Genomic DNA, 27,261 nt, shown 5'->3' on the forward strand with positions numbered 1-27,261 from the left:
GGAACGTGGCTAGAGCAGGTACGGGCTCGTCTCCTGGGTCCTGGGAGGTCGTTGCCTGCTCTGTCGGGAGGCGAGAGGGAGCCGGGAACCTGATCAGGGAGAGCCAGGGGATCAGGACGCGCTTAGCGTAACTAGTCCATCCTCCCCGTTCCTATCTCTGGTGACGGTTCCCTAACCCTGCTCATTCCCAGCCTTATGGTGAAGCCTCCCACCACTTCCTTCTCCATTATTATCCCCAAAGCTCAACACTAACGGAGGGCTCTCTCCGCTTGTTTTTGTTTCCCCCTGTCGGCCGAGATCGGGATAGCCTTGCCCCACAAGACGCCAAGGAGGGAAAAGGACATCCCCCTGAAGAAGATATCGGGAGAGCAAAGCATCGGGCCGACTTCATTGCTTGGACGCACTTTCTTTCTCTTGCAAGACCCCTTGTAACCTCAATAAATCCCCTTTTCTGAGCTCAGGTGCCACTAACTCATTGCACCACGAATCATCGTCCATTACTGTTTTGGTTATGTGCTGTGGAGAGCTCACACAGCAATGTCATCTCAGGCAGTGTGGGAGACCTGGGAAAACAATGAGGAAAATGATGCAGGTGTGACACACACCCCCTCCCCACTGCAGCTGCATCAGGAATGTCCAGAAGGGACACAATCCTAGACATTTTCTTCACATGAGCGCGCTCTGCTCTAGTGTCCCATCCTCAGGGCACTGAAACTCAAGGACACTTCTGTTTGTATTTTGGGTGACTTCTGTACTTGCTCCGGCTCCCTCCATGTTGCTCAGCAGTTGACTCTGTTATGCAGGTGTTTTCTGTTTCCATTGCACTGGTATCCACTGTTCACTGTTCAAGTTGTTGCCAGCACCAAGCACTCCATGCAGGCTGGCTAATACTCACCCCATACACATCCAGCACGGGCGTCACTGTACATGTGGCCCTGCCAATAAAGGGTCTGGGCGCACGCGCCCGTAGCCAGTTCAACATAATATCTGCATTTCCCTGTGGTCTTGTTGTATGCATGAGGGCCCTGGGCCCTACGACATTAGATTGTGCTGTGTACAGCGTATGCAAACATGTCACAGCAGGCAGCCGGTTAGAGCTTGGACATTTAGCTTTGTCATCACCAACTCAATTCTTAAGGGGAGTGGACTGGGCCATCATATGCAGGGCCAACGTAGGTGTGTGACTGAAATGTGCGTGTTTCTGTACTGGGAATGTGCATCTGCATGTGTCTCTATGGCAGTGTGGGTCTCCTTTGTGGGGTGCAGGTGGTCCCTGAAGGGTAATAGACACCCACGTATGTGATCTATTTTGCCTTCCACGGGTTCCGATCACACCCACATCTGTTCGGCCACCTCCTTTTGGCGTTCTGACACCTGGCATTGGGGTGCCATGGGTGGGTCAGTGAGGTGATGTGCGTCTGCCGTGCCTGCGGGTACTTCATGCTGTGTGGTCTGTTGCAGGGGCTGGGCTCTCCTCTAAGTAGATTGGCTGCCCTGGTCCTGGTAGTGGGTTGCGTGGGGTGTCCATGGGCTGTTGTAGTGCCTCAGTGTCGAGGGTGTGGTGGTCCTCTCCGGCATCACTGATGTTGGATCTTCTGTGCTCTGCTGGAGGTGTTGTGTGTCCCTCTGCAATGTGAAGGGGAGATGCATGTTGCCATTGTGTTGACATGTATGTTGGCGCATTGTTCTTGTTTACATGCAGACTATATGACAATGTACATTGTGACTGTTTTGGAGGTGCAGGGTTTAGATGTGGGACAGAGTACATTTGGACTACATGACGGAGGTGAGGCTGTACGCGTATATTTCCATTTCACAGTTTCCAGCTCTGTCAGATGTAGTAGGCCTGTTTCTGCCCGTGTGCGGAGCCAGTTGTGTCCTCTAGTCTGCAGTGTCGGGGTTGCACATTGTACCACATTGTCGTCAATGTGGATGTGCTGTTATTGCTATATGTGTGTGTGCTGCAGTGTGCAGCGGGGATGAGAGACATAATCCAGGGTCATTGTGGGCGTGCAATGTGCTAATCATCATTGTGCATGTGTGCCACTGTGCTCATCTCCCCTCTTTCCCCCCAGTCCCTGGTCTTTACTCACCCTGTTGATGTGTCAGGTCCTCCCGAGCTGTGTCCGCACTTTCCACTCCTTGCGCCATCTCCACATGGTTGACTGTGGCCTCTGTTTCCTCCAGCTCCTCCTGAGGCGCAGGACTCCCACCTTCTGTCACCGTTGCTGCCTTCCTGTTGGCAGCGGCTCTGTGCCCGGTTTAGATTTTCACAACATGCCAGCGCCTCTTGGCCTCCTCGACACTCCGACTGCATTTCCGGTGGTCTAATTGTAGGTCAGTTGATGGTTGTGTTCTGTCACCTCCCTGACACTGATCTGGTTTTGCTGTGGACTGCACTCAGTCTTCCTCTCCCTCTTCTCCTTGGCCTTCCCCAAGCCAGTTGTTCCTTGCTGGTAGTTTGTGGGGCTTGTGGGGTTCGCGTTGGCCTTTGCCCATGGTCAGGGTGCATCCATGTTGCTACGCACTTTAAATTGTTTCTGGTGTGTTTTTGTAGCTTTCATAGTGCATTTTCCCACCAGATGTGTGGAATTTGCAGGCCTGCCACTGGTTTTCGCAGCTTTTTGTATCACGATTGGCCTCATCAAAGCTTTTTTTGCATTTGTACTCTGCTTTTTTTGCGGCGCAGCGTTGATTTTAACGCAGTCAGTTGACACGTTATCTGGAGACTATCGCATGGTACCTCCGTGTTGTGAATACTTGGTTAACACAGCGTAAATTTCCCACAATGCACTGCGATGTTGAAGCTTACGTGAAGTTACTTTTGCGATGGTTATCACACGTTCTTGAGAATATCCCCATATGTGTTGTATATTCACATGTACCACCCTCCTCCCCTGTGAACGTGAATTAGTGGGCCTATTTCTTTAGCATAGTAGGCATTTAATCTTCAACTTCAAATGCGCAAGCAACCACACTTACACCAATGAACCAGTCACTAGCTTGCATGATAGTGCAAAGCATGTGATAACACAACATGGTTAGAGGTCAGTAACGTTTTCATTATTTACTTTGGATTTTGCTACATGTTTTGTCTTTCTAATATGTGTTTTACTAAGAGATGTGTGTTTTGTTTCCTTGCCTCTTTGGTAATCATTTTTTATAGCACTGACGGTAAGAGGAAAGATGAGGATCGGCACAGAAGACCTGTTGTGCCCACCATCCCATCATGGCTAGCAGGCACTGGTTGTAAATGAAACTACGCAATCAGTGGTGAGTAGATGAAACTGTTCTCCTTTGTATTAGAATTGCCCTTTATATAAATTCTCGTTCATATCCATGCTTTACAAGTCTGTATCAGTTGGAGGACGATTAAAAGGTATCCTGTGCCCACTTAAGCATTCATGTTTGGCATGAGAGTCCCCTATGGCCCTACAATAAATTTAGCTTATTCTTTGCTGTCATCCTCTTTGGAGATAATGGGTGTCTTAGAATCCGCAGTTGAGTCTACAGTAGAAGAGTTTGCACCATTATTGCCAGAGTTTTCAACAATCGGAGAAGCAGCACCAAGGAACACGTTGAGCGGATAAAGAGCCAATCACCAAGGAGGTGTGCATTGAGGAGTTTGAGCATTATGAGGAGGCCCTTCTGATCCAGCGAAAGGCCAGGGATGAACACATCACAGACTAAAAAAAATTCAATGGGCACATATACACAAGCAAATTTCCTGGCTGTTTCGCTGGGGGTCAAGTTTTATACATTTCACTTCAATCTTGATTAGTTAACTCACCTATAAACTCAAAATTTCTTTGAGAATTTTATTCAATGTCTAATCTTCACAGATCAACACTCTTCCTTTGGTCGATAGACCATTAGTTGAGTAGTTGATGGTGATATAATAATTTACTTACTAACTTACTGATCTCAGTGAATTAACCACAGACTCTGGGTAAGATTCAATGAATTTTATCTAAATCTCAGTCATAAATAAACTCTCATTAGTACAAATCCACAGTGCATACGCCATCAACTTTCATGGGAGAGAAAATTCATGTATCAAAAACATTCAAAATCACAGACCCATTCAACAAATCAATACATTAAGAGTGGATAGATGTGGAGACAAAAGGCATATTAAATCATACATTTGCAAAAAGATATGCAAATTTGAGGCAGAAAATAGTTACCCAATGGTAATAACGGACACCAACCCTCTAGCCAAAGGACTGGTGGAGGTCCCCCGATTAAGAACCAAAGGACAAAGACTAAAGGACAGGCTCAGGACAGGAAAATACTTAGTAAACTTCTCTACCAACCCGACGCACCAGGGCGCATCCCTCTCTTACACTCTCTCCGTCCTCGATATTCTTCTGGAGTCTTCAATCTAATCAGGATAGCATTGAGTGGTGAACTTTCCCAGTCTGTGCTCTCCTTTCCTCATCAGCAGCAGCTCTCACCTCTCTCTGCATCAATATCAGCTACTCCTCTCTTAAGTCACCCTAGTTATAGTCTTCATTTCTGCATATCACACCCTCAAAAGGTGCAAATAAAGATGGAATACGGACTTTGATTGGGCGGGGGAGTTGTCATCACCTCATGCTGACATATTTCTTTTTAATAATTCTCGTTTAACAAACCATTCCCCTTTAGCTCATTCATGACTTAATTCATCTTCCTTCTCATATATCTAACTAGCAGCCCGTCCCGACGTTGTCCGGGTATGAAATAGAATGTGTGTAATGTGTGTATTTGGCAAGGGCAATTTATTTTAAAATCTCGCGGTAGACAAAAAATTTTGTTTCATTAGAATAGGGACGGAGAAGGCCCAGCTGCAGCCCTGGTTGATGTTAGCAGGTGCGTGTAATTGGTGTAGTGACCCGCCACCTGAGCCCGGCTACAGCCCTGGTTGATGTTAGCAGGCGCGTGTAATGTTGTTGAATGAGAGAGTTATCAGCCGCGGGTAAATCCGTTCAATGAGAGAGTTGAGTGACAGGGAGTTGGAGAGGCTGCAGTAATTGTCCCAGCAGACACGCTCATTTGCGTGTTCCCCGCTTGAGGCCCAGATGCAGGCCTGTTTGATGTTAGCAGGCGCGTGTTCTCCCGCTTGAGGCCCAGCTGCAGCCCTGGTTGATGTTATCAGGCGCATGTAATTAGTGTACTGATCTGCCGCCTGAGCCCGGCTAGAGCCCTGGTTGATGGCAGCAGGAGTGTGTAATTTCGTTGAATGAGAGAGTTCAGTAACAGCGCGCAGGAGAGGCTGCAGTAACGTTACTTACCAGGCCTCCAGGTGAACACGTTTGTCACGCCCCAGCACACAGCCACAGCAGACGATCTTCTGATTAATGTACGACCCACATGGCATGAAGGGCGGAACATAGCACACGTCCCCAGCGTGCCCCTTCATGCGGTGCAATTGCGTTCACGTGGCATGAAGGCCGGACACACGCCCCCAGCTTTTGTCACGCCCCCAGCGCGCCCCTTGATGCTGCACAGCAACGTAATTGGCGCTTGTATGTATGACTCACATGGCATGAAGGGCGAACTCACGCCCCCAGCGTTTGTCACGCCCCCAGAACATGCCCACAGCCCACGATGTGATGGCCGTACCACACGCCCCCAGCATATGTCACGCCTCCAGCCCACGCCCACAGCACAACGCAGACACGCCCACAAGGGACTACTTTGCTGGCACGGTTCTTTTACCTTTTAAATGTATAGAGGAGTTGGCCCAACGGCTAAGGCGCTCGACCTCAGACCTGGGGATCTGGGTTCGAGTCTTGGTAACGACGCCAAACATCCTGTGATTCTGGGCAAATCACTTAATCTCCCCGTGCCTAACAAAAATGAATGTGTGTCCTCATGTAACGTAACTGGTGCTATGTAAAGTGCTCTGATACCTGATTCAGTTCGGGTCAAGTTCGCGCTATATAAAACTTTGCAAAAAAAACAACAACAAAAAAAGAAATATGGTGGCTGTCTGCATAGCCTATGTCCTTCTGCTGCAACTACCCTTTCCAACGCTGTATTGGGTGTTGTGATTGGTGCTGTGGTTACTGAGATTGCCCGCCTCAAAGGTTTGGGCTCTCTCTTTATAATATTAGTATGGATGTTGCAAATCAAATACCTTTTTTTAATGCAGTTCCACAGTCAAGAATAATTTCACACGGCTCTCGTCCTTGAATCGTGGCAGCCGTTCAGCCACCCGGTCAGCGGGTCACATCATGTCTTCATTACGCATGCGTAGCTTGCCTCCATCTTGCTGCCAGCTTTCTTTCATTATGCGTAACCATGGGCCCAAACGTACACTATTAATAAAGGAATCATAATGAGATAGTCACGTTACTATCTACGCAATCCTAGTTCGCACATGCAGGAAAGTGTTTTCTAGTTTAAAGCAGGTTTTAGTCGCGTTGAATTTTATCCTTTGTTATTTAAGCAAGCGTAAAGCTCTTTTTCCATATGTAAATGTTGTATGCATATTAATTTACTTTCTTTTATTATTTCTAACAATTCGTACTGTTAATGAGGGATTGCTCGAGCAAGTTTCGTTTTCTTGAATCCTTGCTCCATCACTTACAGTTAGCTCCAGAGCATGGTGACCTTTTTGTTGAAGGCTTTTATTTATTTTACATTTTATGAAGCAAACTTTTCCTACATGCTGTACAGTAAATTGCTCTAGGCATAGGGATCTCTAAAAAAATAAAAAGAACTGCCAGTAAGCAGTATGAAAGATGGAGGCGAGCAAGAGCGCTTAGTGGAGTAAGCAATTAATTCACAGTCTACAGGGGAGAGTGCAAGGGTATTATCTTACCAAATAAGGGAGGGTGGACAAGTGAGAGTAGAGAGTAATATTTAGAATCGGAGGATAATAACAGTGGGAGTGGGCAAAAAGAAGGTACGGTAAAAAAAGACTGGAGGAGAGCAATAGAGATAAGCGGGTTTAGGAGAAGGGAAAAGGAGGAAGGGGAGCATAAACACGAGTTACTTATCAAAATGTCAAATTTCTTTATGTATTTTTTTGTTTTTGGTTACTGGAGTAAGGACTCAGTACATCACTGTGCTTCTGGCAATGCGTTCCACAGGGAAATGCACACTTGGAAAAAAGCCGAAAGTTACTGCCTCGTGGTGTGTGAATATTTTTATTTTGAGTGGTGAAATATGAAGTAATTTCAGTGGCCGCTCGTGATTCAGAACTTGTTTGCCCTGAAGTCCTGTGTCGCTGTGCTCTGCCTGAGCTGTTATTGGAGGCAGAGGAGCTGTTCTTAACCTGACTCGTTGTGGGAGGATCTTTTTAACAACTTGTGGCCGCAGCGGAGAGAGAGGCGCCGGCCCCGGGACTGCGAGGACCAGCAATCACCACCTCGCAGCTGGTCCTCTTCCCGCGTGAGCCGCGCCCCCTCCCAGAGCCACACCCCCACCCTAACCAATAAGGTGTAACAATATTACTACAAAAGCAAGCCCAGTTACGCGCCAAGCGGGACGCGCGCGGGGCAAAGCTCGGGGCGAAGCCCGGGCAAAGGGCGGGCCGTCCAAGGTCGTGTAAGGACGGGACGGGCCACCTTATTTTCATTTTAATTCTATTTTAAAAACTTGCACTTTGCACCTGCTCTTAAAACGCTCTTGTTACAGAGTTTTTATTCCCAGGGCAAACTTATTAATAAAATACCTCTTACTTGATTGAGACAATTTATATGGCATATAAAAAATTAAGATCTCGTACCATTTTCATGAAGAGAATGGGTACTGAAGAAGCTGTAAGAAAATGTTCCGCGAAAGCAGTAAAACAAGGTCAGTTGATCGGAACTCCAGCTATCAGCAAATATTTCTTAGCTTTATCTCCCAAAAAAGACTCCTGTTCACCTGCTCTAGATCTGCCCGTAAAATTGGAAAAAACTCCAAGTAAAGAGACTCTTGATTTGTCTTCTATGGATGCGCAGACCTCCTCAACTGCAAGTGATCTTGGTTCTCACATAAAACCTCAGACTTTATGCTCCATACAGGAATTTCAAACATCTATTCTCGATTCCTCTAATCTTAATAATATCATGTCAACAAAGCAAATAACTCACTTTCCGGACATCGAGGACCTCTGTCCGGATGGTATAAAACCAATGGAAAATATTTCTGAGATACTATTAAATCCCGACAATTTACAAATCGATTCTCAAGAACAACATTTCGATTCTAAAATTGATCTGGATACATCATTGGATACATTTCTCCCAAACAATATGAACTCTACTAATATGGCGACACCCATCTCAAAGGCTCTATATACTTTACAGGAAATACTTGAATCAGTCCTTTCTTTTTTAGGTAACATCTTAGAAAACTCGGATCAGACCTTGGATGTTCAAATCGGCATTTTGAAATTTTTGGTGGAAGAAAAGAGGAAAAAAGAACATATAGAATTAACAATTAGTACACAGACTCAGGAGGAAAGAAAAGAGGCTTCCAAACCCTCTCTTCCAACTAAAATTCTAACTCCTGATTCTCAAACTACATGTGACAATAGTACTCAAACATTTGACCAGGATCTAGTACACCAATTTAACATTAAAACCAAGAAAGACACCAAGGAGGTCCGAATATATTCCTTAAAGAAACTCTTTAAAGAGGAGCCTCTATTGAAAATAAAAGAGTATCCGATCTTTTCAGTGACAAAGAACACCAATACGCTAAAAGATACTGACGAAGCAGATGAAATAACAACTCTTCGACCTGTACTAGATGAAGTTGGAGAACTAATGTCCTCCCATAAGAAATGTAACAAAGGATCAAAAAGAAAACGCAGAAATAGGAAACCGCTAAGAAGAATAAATAAAAAGAAATCGAGAAAGATCAGATTTAAAAATACAACTAATGATTACAATAATGAGGAAGGTGTCCCTGACAAAGTAGCAACCAAGCAATCTTTCACAGAGGAATCAAATGAAATTAAAACTAAAATACCCATAAAACAATTGAATCTTAAAGCTCCTGAATATATACCTCCCAGAACAAAAAGTAGTATCGAACAAACAAATAAAGAAAGCGGTTCTGATAAGATATTACTCATTGGTGGCTATCAATCTATGACTAAATATCTACAGTTTGAAGAACTTTTTCCAACTGATGATTTACCGCTTAATAGAGAAAGGATAATCAATTTGCTGCAGCAAATCTATATGCTGAAATCCATCACTAGTAAAGAAATAGATTTAGTAACATTCCCTATTAAAGAAAATAGGAAAATCGCGAAAGTAGCTTTTTGGTCATCTGTTGTACCTGGAATCATCATAGGAGAAAGAGAAATATTACATAAACATGGCTATGATGTCATAGAATTATTTCCATCCAGGAATTATACATCTAAACTAACTGGCCTCCAAAACACTACCTTAAACACCCCAACAAATAACTGGGACACAAACACCTGTGATCAAGTTGACTCGGAGCGAATTAGCTCTAGGAAGGATACATTGAAAATTCAGGTACAAGACGGTCAAAGGAATGTGTGGACCCAATATCACGAAGAAATAGAGGTCAGAAAAACAATTGAATCTTGGGCTTGGGTATCTGAGACCTTAAACAGTAACAAACAAACACCTCGATTTCATTGTACTGTTTAACAGTAGCTTAAAGATCAGCTCATGGAACTTAGCCGGGAAAACTATCAATAAAATGAACATAGCTCTAAAAAATAACCCTGATATTTTAGCCATGCAGGAAACGTGGGCTATAAAACCATTCAAACAGAGGGGTTACTACGTCTATGACATTCCGGCTATATCAACAACCAGAGGCCATGCCAAGGGTGGTTTGGCTATCCTTTTAAGCGAGGAACATCAATGGTCTCAAGAAATAATCAACTCTAAATCTGATAACTTCCAATGCATCAAGGTTAAATTAAAAACAAATAACTCTGACCAAAAAAAGGCTCTTCTACTTTTTAACATGTATATTCCTCCAGGAACCTCTCAGGATGCCATCTTTGTAGAAACTATTGATTCAATTTCTAAGATAATCGAAGAGCGTGCAAACACTGCGTTCTTGATTGTGGGTGATGTGAATGGGAAAATCTCTAATTCAGAAATTGGTAAATGGGCAAAAACATATGAAGATGAAGCAATTGATTTACCTACTCCGATATTCCCTAAAGGAAAAAGCGCTGACAAAAGAGGGAAAATGTTATTAGCTTCACTCCCAAGCATTAATGGGTCAATTTTGAACGGATACGTAGAGGGTGACAGACCGGCATCCTTTACAAGACGTGGAAACGGATCACTTTCAATCATTGATTATTTAATATGTAACATAGAGATAGTAGATACATTCCAACACCTGAAAATCAACTTCACAGAAGATAGTGATCATGCGCTTCTCTGTTTATACACTGGATGGTCGCTAAAATCTTCATCGTTGAACCCAATTATGCACCTTAATGGGAGTACTGAAATTAATATAAAACAGAGGCGAATCTTTTGGAACTCTGGGACCCTTGACTATATAAATGAAAAGATCTCACAAAATAATTTTCTAACCAAAATACATTCGGAAGATCAAATAAAAAATTTCGAATGTATCATGACAAATCTTAAAAGAACTCTGCTTAACAGGGAAAAACCACGTAAAAATAAAACTTATAAGAGCATTGACGAAAATGCCAATAGGAGGAAACTTAACAAACTTATACGAGGACAATTTTTAAATTATTCACCCACAACACAGCAAGAGATAAATAAATTAAAAAACCAACAAAGAAGAGAAAAGAATAGCAAAAAAAGAAGGCTACAGGACAAAAACTGGGTGGACATCCACGAGGCGGCAAAACAATATAATCAAAGAAAATATTGGTCTATGATAGCTAAAATAACTGGGACTAAAAAGAAATTATATGCCATACCAGTACCACCTCAGGATTGGGAAGCCTATCTAACAGACCTATATAAAGCAAACTCAACTGAAGCTGAGAGTAATGCTGCTGAAATTCACACGGAAAACAAACTATTATTAATTGAAAAAACTACAGCCTTTTCTATTGAAACACACATTAGAAAAGCGAGAAATACTTCTGCGTCAGGCCCTGATCTGATACCGATCAAAGTTTTGCAATCCAATCCTAAAGAAGGGAGTCAGATGTTAACATCATTGTTTAATTTCATCTTTTGTACCAGGAGAATACCAAAATCATGGCAGGGAAGTACTATAATCCCCATACACAAAAAAGGGAACCAAAACATTGCTAGTAACTACCGCCAAATTGCATTAATGGACGCTACAGGCAAAATCTTCGCTGCGGAGGTACTGGATAGATTAAAGGACTGGTGCTTTTCGCAGGGAATAATACCGATGTATCAAGCCGGTTTTCGTCCTAATCACTCAGTAACAGACAATATCTCAATCCTCCAGACTATACTTGACAAATACATTGAGAGGAAATCACAATCAGTGTATGCTGCATTTATAGACTATTCCACCGCGTTTGATCGCGTTGATAGGTTAACCTTATGGAAAAAATTGAGAAAACTGGGGATTTGTGAAAACTTGTTGCAACTCATAATTATGTTACATACTAACACCTGGTCCCAGGTACAGATGGGAAGTGAAAAAGGATTGACGAAACCAATTAATACTTTGAATGGTCTTAAGCAAGGATGCCTTCTTGCACCAATTTTATTCTCGCTATACTTAAGCGATTTACCATCACACCTACAACAATGCACTAGCCTGCCCCCAAAGGTTGCTTCTCAGAGTATACATGCGCTGTTGTATGCAGATGACATAGTTATGTTAGACCTCACACCTTTTGGCCTCCAAAATTTACTGGATTCCTTAAATGTTTATTCGAAGGACCATTTTTTAATTCCGAATTTAACGAAAACTAAAGTGGTAGCGTTCTCTGGCCGGGAAAAAAGTGCCAAGTATAGCTGGAACCTTGATGGGATAAGAGTAGAGGAAGTAGATGAATATACCTACCTTGGGAGGATATTTACAAAGAATTTACAAAACTCTAAACAAATAAGCAATCTGAAGAAAAAATCTGAGATCCATGCTGGGGCACTTTTTAGATTATATACTGCCTCAGGAAATAGGCATTTTTCTTCTCTGCTCAAAGTGTATAAAGTAAAAATACCCTCGGTCCTGTCTTATGCAACAGAACACTTACCAATAAGCCAGTGGTCTTTCATGAATATAACAGAAGGAAAGATTTTGAAAAGATTATTAAAGGTTTCTACATCAACATCTGTGCAGGCTATCAGACTGGAATTTGCATTAACAAGCTCGTATGCCACAGCTATGGCAAATGTCATCCGATGGGCCTATAACATCTTGCATGCAAAGGAAGGAACACTGAGATTCTTGTTAAAGATTGAGATATTTAAACCAGACTCTCGTCATCTTAACTTTTTCAAGAACATGTCCGAAGCATTTAAAATAGCAAACCTTACTAAAGACATTCTGTTATCCTGGACAAAATCCCAGTTAAAACTTTTTTTGAAATGCTTTACTCCAAGGTTAAGCTATGATCTGGACTTTACGCATTGTAGTAAACTATCTACATATAAAATCTTCATAGAGTCACTGGAATATAAGCAGTTGCGGCCATATCTGGGGCTTTGTCTTACACACGGAGCAAGAAGGTCCATAACTATGTTGCGCTTAGGCATCCTACCTGTTTCTGCTTTCACATCTAAATGGTCAAAAGGAGACTCCCCCATTTGCAAGCTTTGTTTAGGCGGTGATCAAGATATTGTGCACATTTTATTTGTTTGTCCTCATGCAAGTGTAGTTAAAGCGCGGCTAAGATATCTTCAGCCGATATATCTGAAATGCAACATTACTACAGTACATAGTTTATTATTATTATGTAAACAACCGACAGATGAATGGGTTTGTTATAATTTTTATAAATTTTTAAAATCTTTTTTAAATATATATTGATGTATATGTTTATTTTTTTTTTCTCCTCTGTAAATGTCTCCAAATTTGTGGTCCTCAGTCGAGTACCAAAGCAAATAAAAACTTTTTGACTTGACTTGACTTGACAGTGGTGGATATTAGTCAGTTACTTGGAGTGAGAAGGATACCGTAGGGATAAAAGGGGAAGAAAGATTTGCATTCATATAGCACTTGTTACCCCTGATGGGTGTTGAATCGCTTTTCTGGCGAGTAGCACGCCACTCCGGAACCCATAAAGGATTACTGTTGAAAATTAGTATAGTAAAAAAAAAATATGAAGTAATTTGAGTAGTAGATATGTTATTTAGTTATTTGGGTAGTATATTAGTGTAGTTTAATATGGAATTTGAGAAGTGAACATGTTAGTCTGTTAATTTCGATTGAAAAGGATAGTGGAGGGATAAAAGAGTGAAAGCTTTTTTTATTCTTCTTTTTTTTAGGTCGTAGCACTAGGAGGAGGCTTTTGGATGAGTAAAAAGGAGTTTTGGAGGGGAGGACTCAGAGGAAAGAGTTTAGAAAGGTTTGTTTTAGGGGATCGGTTGTAATCCTGATTCCCTCGGGATCGAGCAACCCAAACCACACCCCCTGTGAACCACACAGAGGACGTACCAGGCTTCTTTAGAGGATTCCACAAAGCTCTTTATTAAGAGATGCCCTCCGAAGGGCAACTGGTACACAAACAGAGGTATCGAAATGTCACAGTCAATGATCTTACCGCCCTCTGCAATGATGCTCGTCCTAGCACCGTCCAACAGAGGACACAGGAATAATTAATGGCCGACAATGCCACTCGATACTGAACGAACCCTTTGAGTCTCTTACTCCTTCCGTATCGTCCTCCGCATGCGTGACCGTCCTGACACGCTTCCAACGGAGGGCAAACGCTATTTACAACGCCAAATAATAGGGTCTGTTCTCCAGGCTCGATAACCCTCGAGCGGGGACTGGCAATAACGCACTATCAAGATTCGGCGTCCTTGCGCTCGATAACCCTCGAGCGGGGACCGGCAATAAGTACAATCAAGTACAGCGTCCTTGCGCTCGATAACCCTCGAGCGGGGACTGGCAATAATGTACAAATCAAAGGGAAGCGTCCTTGCGCTCGATAACCCTCGAGCGGGGACTGGCAATAATGTACAAGCAAAGGTAAGCGTCCTTGCGCTCGATAACCCTCGAGGGGGGACTGGCAATAATGTACAGTCAAAGGTAAGCGTCGTTGCGCTCGATAACCCTCGAGCGGGGACTGGCAATAATGTACAAGCAAAGGTAAGCGTCCTTGCGCTCAATAACCCTCGAGCGGGGACTGATACTGAACAGAAGGACCGAAGTCCACAAGGTAACGCTGCGGGCTGTTTGCACCGCAAACACAGGACAAGACCGCGCCTTGACAGCTCACCTTCTTCCTCGCTTGCTCCACGAACCTGCGTCAATGGTTCAGAATATCCGACGCCAACCGCTGTCATCCGGGTGGTTTAAATGGTCCCGCCCGCATAGCGCGGTCGACGCGCACAGCCTTCTGGGAGTGTTAGTTCTGGCGGGCGTGCTCCTGGGTGTTGTAGTTCTTCCTTTCTTTTCACCAAAGCTGCCCTGCTGCGTGTCTTAACAATACATCCCTCTCCCATCAGGGCCCACTCGCCGAACCGGGCTTGTACGGGTGCTTCCTGTGGAAAGCGGATAGCAGCCTCGGCGCACAGATCCCAGCGACTGGCTCCCAGGACTCCTCCTCTTGCCCGTACCCTTCCCATGCAACCAGGTACCACAGCTTACCCCTGCGCCATCGTGAATCCCTGATGCATTGGACTTCGTATTCTTTCTCACCATCCACCAACACAGGTGGTGTTACAGGATGTTTGGGCGCCTTGGAGGGTTTGAGCAGCGAGATATGGAATACTGGGTGGATCCTTAAGTTGTCCGGCAATTCCAACCGTACGTTCACTTGGCTGAGGCAGTCCTTGATACGGTAGGGTCTGATGAACCGAGGATGAAAAACGCTGTGTTTGCGGAAACGAAGGTTCCTGGAAGACACCCATACGTAATCCCCTGCCTGATACAACGGTCCCGGCCTCCTTCTTTTATCCGCCGATGTTTTGTATCTTCTCTTGGCCTCTTCCAAACACGTCCTTGCTCTCACCACAGTTTCACGGATAAGTGCCACCCTTCTGGTGGTTTCTGGAACTCCCGACGTTGTCGTGGGGTGCGCCAAAGGGAGGAACCTGGGATGATGCCCGTAGTTGCAGTAAAATGGTGATACCTTGGTTGATGCGTGCGTGGCGTTGTTGTACGCGATTTCCGCAAGCCACAACAGGTCCACCCATTCCTCCTTTCCCTGGTCGACGTAACAGCGGAGGTATTGCTTCAACGTTTGGTTGAGGCGTTCCGTCTGGCCGTCCGTTTGTGGATGGTAGCTGGTGGATAACGCCGAAGTGACATGGAGTGCCGAACACCAGGTCTTCCAGAATCTGGCCGTGAACTGTGATCCACGGTCCGAAACGATAACGCTGGGGAGGCCGTGAGCCCTTACCACTTCCTTAAGTAGTATGACTGCCAATTGTCCGGCCGTGGGTACTCCCTTGCATGCGAGAAAGCGACCCATCTTGGTGAGATAGTCGACGATCACAAGAATTGTAGTACAGCCCTTGTCTTCGGGTAACCCCACTATGAAATCCATGGAGATGCGATCCCATGGCCTGGTGGGAGTCGGTAGGGGTTGCAGCAGCCCCTGGGGGCGTTTGTGATCCGGTTTCATAGCAGCACAGATCGCACAAGCGTTGACCCAGTCCCGCACATCCGCTCTCAATGTTGGCCACCAGAACTGACGTGATGCGTAGGCGACCGTCTTTTCCAGTCCGAAATGTCCCGCACTGGCCGATTCATGGCACCACACGAACACCTGTTTCTGCAGACGTGCGTTAGGTACCAACACCCGGCTGCCCCTCACCGGGATTCCGTCACGGACCTGCCACTCCTCGTGGCTCCGCAGCCAGGTTTTCCACTGAAAGGTGGTGACTCCTTTCTGGACATCGCGTAGGAACGTTCCAGGCTGTATTGCCCCTACCACCGCACTCGGGCTGATGATGGACTTAATAGTCGGTTGGGGTCTCCTAGCCTCTGTGGTTTGCCGAGACAGCGCGTCGGCCTTCCTGTTTTCTGTCCCTGGCCTGTATGTGATGGTGAAGTGAAAGCCGGAAAAGAACATCATCCACCTTAGCTGGCGAGGTGACAATTGCCTCGCGGCAGTCATGAACTGGAGGTTCCGATGGTCAGTGTATACCATCACTACGTGCTTAGCCCTCATCAACAGGTGTCTCCACTCGGCAAAAGCATCCTTGATGGCCAAGAGTTCCTTCTCGGCGACGTGGTAATTCCGTTCCGCCGGATTTAACTTGCGCGACATGAACGCAACCGGATGTAATACGCCCGTCACGGGGTTTTTCTGCGACATTATGGCCCCTACCGCTAGATCGGAGGCGTCCGCCTCTACCGTGTACTGCTGTTCCGGGTCAGGGTGGGCAAGAACAGGAGCTGACACGAAGGCGTGCTTCAACGCTCGGAACGCACCCTCCGCCTCGTCCGACCACCTGAAAGTCACCGACTTCCTCAACAGCTGCGTGATGGGCGCCACCAGTCCAGAGAACCCCTCTATGAACCTACGGTAAAAGTTGGCAAAGCCAAGAAAACTCTGCACATCCTTGATGGTCTGCGGCTCCGGCCAGTCTGTTACTGCTTTCACCTTTCTCTATGCCATGGTTTGGCCTTCTGGGCTCAACATGACCCCCAGAAACTCCACCGTCGTCACGTGGAAGTCACATTTACTTAGCTTACAGTACAGCGAGTTGTCCCTCAGGATCTGGAGCACTGAAGCCACATGTCGCACGTGTTCTTCTTGGGTGTCTGAATAGATCAGAATGTCATCAATGTATACGACGACGTATACATCAAGGATGTCTCTCAGCACGTCGTTCAAAAAGAACTGGAAGGCAGCGGGGGCGTTACATAGCCCAAAGGGCATAACTCGGTACTCGTACAAGCCGAACCGAGTCTTGAACGCCGTCTTCCACTCGTCTCCGCGGCGCATGCGGACCAGATGGTAAGCCCCCTTCAGATCGAGCTTGGTGTACACATGGGCTTTCTTCACTTGTTCAAGGAGCACGTTGATGAGGGGCAGTGGGTATCTGTTCTTAACCGTGATGGCGTTTAGCGCCCTAAAATCCACACAAGCGTGGAGTTCTCCGTTGGCCTTTGGGATGAAGAACAGTGGTGAGGCCGCAGGGGATCTCGAGGGCCGGATGAACCCCAGACGAAGCATCGTATCCAGGTAAGCCCGCAGGTGTAGGTTTTCGGGCTCGGATAGGGCGTACAACCTACCGCTCGGTATCGTCGCTCCCGGGACCAGGTCTATTTGACAGTCGTATACCCTATGCGGTGGGATTATTTCCGCTTGGTTATCGTCAAATACGTCCCTGTACTCCATGTAAGCTTCTGGGAGAACCACCTCTTTTTCCGCGGCTGTGGCCACCACCCACCCAGGGTCTTCCTGAATTTCATTCTTCTGTGTGCAGACCCGTGCACAGAAAGGGGAGTCCAGTTGTAGCTCCTGAGTCTCCCAGTTGATTGAGGGGTTGTGTTTCTTCAGCCACGGTAAGCCCAATATGATCCCGTACTGCGGAGCACAGATGATGTTAAAGTCCAACGTCTCTGTGTGTTGTGTTCCGTGTACCACCTTGATATTCCCGGTGTGATGGCTGATGGGCCCTGAAACCAGCCTGCGCCCATCCACAGCAAAGACATCCTCCGGGATTTCACACGTCTGTAACACGGCTCCTACTCGTTGGGCTTCCTTTGCATCCATAAACAGCCCAGTGGCCCCTGAGTCGACCATAGCCGAAACCGAAACCCATCGGTTCCTGATCAGTAGCTGTAAAGGGATATACAAGTGTCTCTTGCTTTCATATGTGCGTAGTTGTGCAGAAGGGATGTAACCATGACTCCGAGAATCCCCTTCGATGTTCTGGGAGTTCGCTAGTTTTCCGCCGGTTTGTCCAACGCCGCTGTGGACACGCGACTGGGACGAGGACGCCCTGTCTTGGGTTTCGCAGGGCATTCACGGACATAGTGCCCCTTTTTGCCGCAGTACAAACACAGGCCCTGTTTTCTTCGTGACTCTTTTTCTGTGGCCGTGAGGCTGGCTCTAACAGCCCCGATGTCCATGGAGTCACTGCGGGGTGTGGGCGCGGGTTCGGAGACAGCCGTATGCCCCGAAGCGATTGGTGCTTTGTCCTTTTTATGCACCCCTCCACGTCTTTCGCTAAGACGATGGTCGAGGCGAAGGGCCAGGCTGATCAGGTCTTCGCAGTGCACCGGTTGTGGGTCTATCTGCGCTATCACGTCCTTCAGGTCCTCGCTCAGTCCCTGGTGAAAAAGCGCTGTTTGTTTGGCAGGGGGCCATTTGGATTCCGCAACCAAGCGCCTGAATGCGTTCAGATACTGGACCAGTCCGGTGGTGCCTTGTTTCAATTCCAGCAGTTCCCTGTCTGATGTATACGAATCCGCTCTCCTATCGAACACTTTTATAAACTCTTCTTGGAATTGTTCCCAGTCGTACAGAAGCGGGTCGTCCCTGCTCACCAACGGATCCGCCCATTGAGCCGCATTCCCTGCCAAGTACGAGATCATGAAGGCCACTCTCGCTTGATTGGTTGGAAACGACTTTGGTTTACAGGAGAAATGCAGCGCCACTTGCGTTATGAAAACCTGAACCGTGGTAGGATCCCCACTGTACCTTTCCGGTGTGGCCAGAGGAATGGCCACAGGCATCTCTACTACCACTGCAGTCGGGTTCCCTGTGGTGGATGCCCCCGCGTTAAACGGATTGCGCTGTTGATGATCCAGTCTAGCCCTTAAATCTGCCGTTTCCTGGCGTGAGGCGGCCAGCTCGTTTTGTACATCTACCAACGCTGCCAACATATCCTCTAAGGTGGCCATGACCGATTACTCGACCAGGAGGTGGATTGATGAAGAGTCAGGTCGGATATTATGTAATCCTGATTCCCTCGGGATCGAGCAACCCAAACCACACCCCCTGTGAACCACACAGAGGACGTACCAGGCTTCTTTAGAGGATTCCACAAAGCTCTTTATTAAGAGACGCCCTCCGAAGGGCAACTGGTACACAAACAGAGGTATCGAAATGTCACGGTCAATGATCTTACCGTCCCTGCAATGATGCTCGTCCTAGCACCGTCCAACAGAGGACACGGGAATAATTAATGGCCGACAATGCCACTCGATACTGAACGAACCCTTTGAGTCTCTTACTCCTTCCGTATCGTCCTCCGCATGCGTGACCGTCCTGACACGCTTCCAACGGAGGGCAAACGCTATTTACAACGCCAAATAATAGGGTCTGTTCTCCACGCTCGATAACCCTCGAGCGGGGACTGGCAATAACGCACTATCAAGATTCGGCGTCCTTGCGCTCGATAACCCTCGAGCGGGGACCGGCAATAAGTACAATCAAGTACAGCGTCCTTGTGCTCGATAACCCTCGAGCGGGGACTGGCAATAATGTACAAATCAAAGGGAAGCGTCCTTGCGCTCGATAACCCTCGAGCGGGGACTGGCAATAATGTACAAGCAAAGGTAAGCGTCCTTGCGCTCGATAACCCTCGAGCGGGGACTGGCAATAATGTACAGTCAAAGGTAAGCGTCCTTGCGCTCGATAACCCTCGAGCGGGGACTGGCAATAATGTACAAGCAAAGGTAAGCGTCCTTGCGCTCGATAACCCTCGAGCGGGGACTGATACTGAAGAGAAGGACCGAAGTCCACAAGGTAACGCTGCGGGCTGTTTGCACCGCAAACACAGGACAAGACCGCGCCTTGACAGCTCACCGTATCAACGGCTCACGCTCTCCAGCCTCGGATACGACGGAGCTCACCTTCTTCCTCGCTTGCTCCACGAACCTGCGTCAATGGTTCAGAATATCCGACGCCGACCGCTGTCATCCGGGTGGTTTAAATGGTCCCGCCCGCATAGCGCGGTCGACGCGCACAGCCTTCTGGGAGTGTTAGTTCTGGCGGGTGTGCTCCTGGGTGTTGTAGTTCTTCCTTTCTTTTCACCAAAGCTGCCCTGCTGCGTGTCTTAACATCGGTACAGTAAAAGAGGTGTCAGATGATGCAAGGAGGAGTAGAGTAGGAGAGAGTCTAGAACGGGTTATTTTGGCAATCATAGTAGTGATATGGGGTTTTGGATAAATGAGAGAGTGGATGTAGAGGATATATTGATAGATGCATAGGATATGAGATAGGGTAGTGCATTGGAAGGAGTAGTAGAAGAAGTTTGAGATGAATCAGAAGGTTTGGCTAGAAGATATATTGAACGAAGTATAGGCTGAGAAATAGGGTAGTGCATTGGAAATGCTAAATTAGAAGAAAGTGATAAATATATAGATCCATAATTACATTGAAAGTATATAGATACATAAAGGAAGTAAGTATATGTAGATTAAAGATATTGATAGAGGCACAGGATGAGAAATAGGGTAGTGCATTGGATATGCCTTTTCAGGAGAAAAGTAACAGACACACAGATCCAAGTACATGGAAGGTACATAGATGCACAATGGAAGTATGTACATGTAGACCAAAGAAGATTTTTATTTATTTATTAATATTATTTTTTCTCTCAACAACATGATTATTTTACATGTTTATAGAAAGTAATACACAAAGATAGGTACATATCTATAGTGAAAAAATGCTTGTATACAGAGAGATATGCTGTAAATTGATGTTTGCGTATGGTGCTTATGTGGGGAAGAGCCAAATCTTGAGCAGTTTTCTGAAGAGAACGTGGTTGTCAGTGGACCTTATGTTGGGGGGTAAAGAGTTCCATAGTTTGACTGCTTGAACAGAGAAGGATGTGCCACCCATGGGTTTTTTCTTGTATGGTGGGATTTTGAGGCGAGATGCTCCTTTAGAGCGGAGGTTCCTTTGTTGAATGTGTTTGGTGATTTAATTCCTGATGAAGAGTGGTCCCATTCCATGTATTGCTTTGTAGGTGATACAAAGTAGCTTGAACGTGGATCTTCTGGCAACCAGTAATCAATGAAGGGCTTTCAAGGCAGGGGAGATGTGGTCTCGCGGTTTGATATGCAAGAGTAGTTTGGCAGCCGAGTTCTGAATCTGTTGTAGTCTTTTCATGGTCGTTAAAGGTGATCCGTGGTAGAGGCTATTGGCGTAATCGAGTTTGGACAGAACAAGGGAGATGGTAGCTTGGACCTTGTGTGGAAATCCCAAATGAGGGAAAATTAGTCGCAGCTTTTTTATAGTAGCAAAGCTTGATCTTGCTAGTTTATCCACTTGGGCATTCATCGACAGCTTGGAATCCATGTTCATTCAGAGGTTTCTTACTTCCTTTGATACTTTAGGCAGAGATCCCAGTTCATCAGGCCATGCGGCAAGCGGGTTGTAATGTTTCCAATCGCCACACGTGAGTATTTCAGTTTTTGAAGCATTCAATTTGAGATGGCTCCAGGTCATCTACTGATCCACGGCTCTGAGACAGCTGAAAATAGGTGATTTTCCAATGTCTTTGGGGCATTTCAGTTGAAGGAGTATTTGCGTGTCATCTGCATAGTTATAGCACATGAGGTGAAATTTATTGATCAGTACTGGTAATGACTTCATGTAGATGTTGAAAAGCATGGGCTAGATGATAGAACCTTGAGGGACCCCTGCTTTTGTGGAGTATGGTTTGGACGAGAAAGGTGGGGTATGGATGACATTAGTTCTGTTTCGAAGGTAGGACGCTATCCAGTCTAAAGCAGTTCCCTCTATGCCGGCTTCATAGAGTCTTTGTTTCAGAGTGTCATGGTCAACCGTGTCAAAGGCAGCTGAGAGGTCCAAGAGGAGTAGTGCAGCGACCCCGTTGCGGTCAACTGTATTCTTTAGGTCATCCCAGATAGCAAATCGTTTTTTAAACAACTTTTTGTCTTGGGAAGAGACAGCACTAGGACAAGGTTTTCCTTCAGTTTTCCTAACAGGTGATTTTAAAGGGTAAATATCCAACAACTTATTAGAAAAATGGGTTAATGGCGAACAAGAGGCAGCATTGGCAATCCGAATTCCACAATTTCACACAGGAAGTAAAGCAGATAAAAGAGGGAACATTTTATTATCCTCACTTCCAGTGCTGAACAGAGTAATATTAAATGGCAGTATAGAAGAGGAAGCAAGGGGAGCGAACAAAGCCAGTGCAGCAGAGAGCATTGGGAGAACGGTGAGGAGAGCAGCGGAGCGCCCCATCAGTGGGGGGCAGCAGGGGCAGACAGAAACAGCACCGCAACAACCTCCCAACGCTCCAGCCCAAGACTCCTAAAGCCTCAACCACCTGGCAGAAGAGGTACAGCGCACAAGCAAAGCGGCTAGCGCGGGGGGCGAATGAAGTCAGTACGGCAAATCGGGTGGGCCCAACTGCTTACAATCCCCAAACAGACTCAGCCAGACGAGAGCAGCTCCGGCTGTGCAGCGGGGGGCTAACAAAACCAGCACGCCCATCCAGCCAGGAAACCGAAACCGAAACCAACAAGGGTTTCACGAGGCAGCCATCTTAGGGGAGATGGGCACTGCAACTCCAATCGCGGCCTGCTGCCCTACCCAAGAGAGAGACACACCGCGGAAGCGGTGAGACTGCGCCGAGGGAGAGAGTGAAGGTGCACAGAAAAGCAGTGAAGAAGGAGCACACAGCAGGACACTGATGGAAAGGTGCTGGGGGACAATGGAGGCATAAGCAACCCTTGAGTGGAAGCACTTGGAGGACAAGGATCTCGCAGGCAGGCAAGGCCCGCCGCAGGGAAAAAATGAGCGACCACCGCGCACAGTAGGAGCGACCACAAGGTACAGGCATAATAAGATATGGAGTAGTGTGGCTCACTGGTTAGAGGCAGCAGACCCAGGAGCAGAAGTCGGCCCGGGACCAGGGTTCAATTCCCGACGCGGCAGGGTCGTGGACTTGGGTCAGCGGACTTGATAATTCTCGCTTCGGTGCTTACTCTAATCAGGGGTTCCACTCGGCAACTCTGGGCATTAGCTTGCCTAATCTCCACAACGGCCCCATCAATTCCGGGGATGCCTGGCTCCACCTTGGGGACTCCCAGCAGGGACCATCCCACAGGGAAAGCCAGGACGGGTTCCCCAGAGTTATACAGCGCCAGGAAACCTACGGACGGGTAGCAGTGCGCTTTACAAGCTCAAATACAAACAAACAAACAAGATATCACTACCAGGGCACCAGAGTGGCACACCCACCCTAAACGGAACAGGAAGGGTGGTGTCCGCATGAGCATCCCAGCACCACGCCAAGCAAAAGACAAACCTGCCTTCGCACCAAGCTGGACTAAAGGAGAAACCCAAACGGAGTAAACACCCACAACGAGGGCTCTCACAGGAATATCAACCCGCATCCCAAAGAAGAGGGGGAAGATTTGAGCTCTACCAGACGAAGAGAGGGCTGACAGACATGGCGGGGATCGAAGGGAAAATTCAACAGCAGCCGAAAAAGAACAGGGGAGACACACTAACAGACTCTCCTATTAAGCAAAAACCTGATATCAACCGCACACTGGAGATGATTTTTAGAAAGCTGGCCGAGGTCCACGACTTAGCCAAAACCACAAAACAGACTATGGATGCATTCTAACTGGAACTGGCAGCAGTAAGAGCGGACATGCACGTGGCAAACAACAGACTGACAGTGGCGGAGCAGAGAATAAGCGACATAGAGGACGCGGACCAACAAATAAACAAAAACCTTAAGGCCCTAACTAAGACCATAGAAGCACTCCAGAAGCAGACGGTGGAATTGGAAGACCAGAACAGGAGGGGGAACATAAGAATCTTAGGAGTGCCGGAGGGAGAGGAGGATAAGGCAGGCTCCATCCTGGCCTTCATTGAGGAAATGATATAAAAAATCACAAACCTCAAATTTGACCACCCCTTTGAGCTGCACAGAGCCTATAGAGTCCCAGCCTTCAAAGCAGCTACAAGGGCGGGACCTTGCCCAATAATATGCAAGCCACTAAGATCACAGCACACAGAAGTCATATTCGGAGTTGCAAGGAAAAACCAAAATATTGCGTGGAATGGGCAGAGGATAATCCTCACCCCAGACTACTCCAAGCCCACAGTGGACATAAGAAAAGGCTTCCTGGTCCTGCGAGACAAAATGAGGAAGGAAAACATCATATTCTCATTCACGGGCCCTACAAGATTCCAGATAAACAACAAAGGAAGAACACATATCTTCGAGGACCCGAGAGAACTAAGCAGATACCTAGCAGGCACGACGCAACAAGAGATGGAAACATCCCAAACAGGAACAGGAAAGAGAAGAGCTTCGCCAGAGCTAACAGTGGAGTGAACATGATGAGGAACATGGAGAAAGATGAACACTCAGGAATAACAATCTTATCTACCTCAGAAACTGAATAAGACCGACCTTACAACATCTAAGCAAGCTAGCAAGGCCCGGGGGATCAACCCTATCTACCTCAAGATCAAATCACTATGGCATAAATATCATCTTCCTCATGGCGCTGCGGAGCAGGAGCGAATGCCTCTCAAAAAAACCACCTGAGAAACTGTCCGGTGCAAAGTCAAGCAAAAGACCACGCCGCAAAATACAGAGACGGACTATATATATCCTTTTATATAAAATCTGGAGAGATCCATGATGGAGGGCGGGAACAGGAGGGGACTTTATATACAAATGGACAAAAAAAACGCACATATACTATCCCAAGACAGCTGAAGGACACTCGTGGGGGTGCGAAACAGTAGCATACTAAAATAATGGCTCCCAGGGAGACGGAACGGTGATCTTGTCATCGCACGTTCAGAATACAAGCTTTTGTAAAGGGGGGCGGAGAAGGAGGGGGAGGAGGGGGGAGGGGTCATCTGTCTTGTCTTTCTATCCTTAGTCTATCCACTGTCTTCTATACTATATACACCCATCTATCTATTCAGCTATATACAAGAAGCAACACTAGGACCAGATCAGGTATGGGGAACAACAGAACCAGCCCGGGGGGCTATAGGTACCAACCACCAGTAAAGGAATGGCATCCATGCGGGAGGGGATTGCACACACTGAACGTAAGAAGGGGAAAAGGAGTGGGGCTAACAGCACTCACACACTATAAACAATGACACAAACCAACAAGCTTACCCTGGCGGCTAACCTAAAGATAGTCTCCCTCAATGTCAAGGGCCTCAACCACCCAGTCAAGAGAAAAAAGATACTGGATTACCTGGCTAAGAGCAAGGGTGATGTGATCATGCTGCAGGAGACCAAGCCATCTCTGGAAGACTCCAAGCGAGTGAAAGCCAACTGGATAGGCCAGGTAGTCTGCTCACCGGCAGTAGGGAAGAAGCGTGGGGTGATTACCCTGATAAATAGGAACTCCAAGCTAACAATAGAGGCACACCACCACAATGAAGCAGGGAGAGACCTGATAACACACCTGAAAAGGGGGGAGGAGAACATTCATGTTGCAAACATTTACAGCCCAAACACAGACAACCCCGCTTTTTGGGAGGGGGTCTCAAACAAGTTAGCACTCATCCCCCAGAACGACCTTACAGTGGTGGCTGGGGATTTTAACACTATCTGTCTAGTGAGTGGTCTAAAGCTATCACAATGCCACTCCCATCCCTTAAATGCCCACAACACGCTAAAGAACATGTGCTCCAGTTTCAAGTTCAAAGACCCATGGCGGCTCCAACACCCGGACACTAGAGACTATACCTTCTACTCCAACCCACACAACTCATACAGCGGGATAGACTACATACTAATCACAGTCCCCCACACACATCTAATAGAACACACTGACATTGCACCTAGACTACTCTCAGACCACTTGTGCATCAGCCTACAGCTGAGCGGGTGCCACAACGAAGACATTCCCCGTAGGTGGAGGTTTAATAGTGGCGTCCTGTCAGACCAAGGAAACAAAACCAAAATAGAGGAGGCCATAAAGGAGTACCTTATGCATAAAGACACACAAGGCACTGATCCCAAGATTTTATGGGATGCACTTAAGGCGACAGAGGCACAATAATAGGAATCAAGGCAAAAATCAACAAAAACGCTAACCAACAACTGACCCAACTCGAACAAGACATCAAAAGACTGGAGATTAACCACACCAGAGACACACAGAACACTAGCACCCTAACAGAGCTAGGAAAAAATAAGAGTACAACAAAATATTGAGCGAGAGGGCCAGGCTGTGGGTGAACAAGTATAAGGCCATTAATCTCTGCGAGGCTAGTAGAGCAGGGAAGATCCTAGCCTCCTACCTAAAACACAAAGAAAGACAATTCACCATCTCATCAATCACCGACTCACACAACACGCACAAAAGACAAATAAATCCTAAGAACATTCCAAGAGTTCTATCAAGAGCTCTACAAAAAAGATTGGGCCTTAGACCAGGAAGGATGTGCAAAATACCTAGACAGACTAGACCTACCAAAGTTAATGAACGAAGAAGCACAGAAGCTAGGGCAGGAAATAAGCTCGGCAGAGATAGAGATGGCGGTCAAGTCCCTAAAAGATAACAAAGCACCAGGCCCAGACGTGTACACGGCCACGTTCTACAAAACTTTCCTAACACACCTGAAACCAACCATGAAAAAGGTGTTCAACCACTGTGCGGAGGAGGGATTTGTTTCCCAATCCTTGTCGGGGGCGAAAATAATAGTAATCCCAAAGGAAGGCAAGGACGCACTACTGCACAAAAACTACAGACCCATATCTTTACTCGATGTGGACTGCAAAATATACTCTAAAATCCTGGCCTCAAGTCTAAACACCGTTCTACCTAGACCACAGCTTTCCAAACAGTGTGGCGCGACACATTACTGTGTCACGCCCCAGCCGTAGGTGTGTCGCGGGATGAGATGACTTCTGCCGACAATCGGCAGAGTGGAGCTGCAGGGGCTCTTAGAAGGGGTGAAACAACAACAAAGCCCCATTAACATGCACAAGGTCTTTAACGACCTTTGAAGTGCTCGGGTGCGGCTGTGAGCGGGCCCGGGATGCTACACATGACGGGGGGGGGGAATTGAGTGGGGGCTGAAGCCCTGTGATGCCAATGGGGGGGGAGATTCGGCCCCCACTTGGGTTGCACTTGCTACTTAGCATTTTTTTATTAGCATGAGCAGTATTTTAATGTCCCAGCCAATACATGGATTCATAAAATCACACAAAGTCAGTATTTGCCACATAAAACAGTAACTATATAAAGAAAGCTCTT

The sequence above is a fragment of the Lissotriton helveticus genome, chromosome 10, assembly GCF_964261635.1.
Source record: "Lissotriton helveticus chromosome 10, aLisHel1.1, whole genome shotgun sequence".
Taxonomy (NCBI): domain Eukaryota; kingdom Metazoa; phylum Chordata; class Amphibia; order Caudata; family Salamandridae; genus Lissotriton; species Lissotriton helveticus.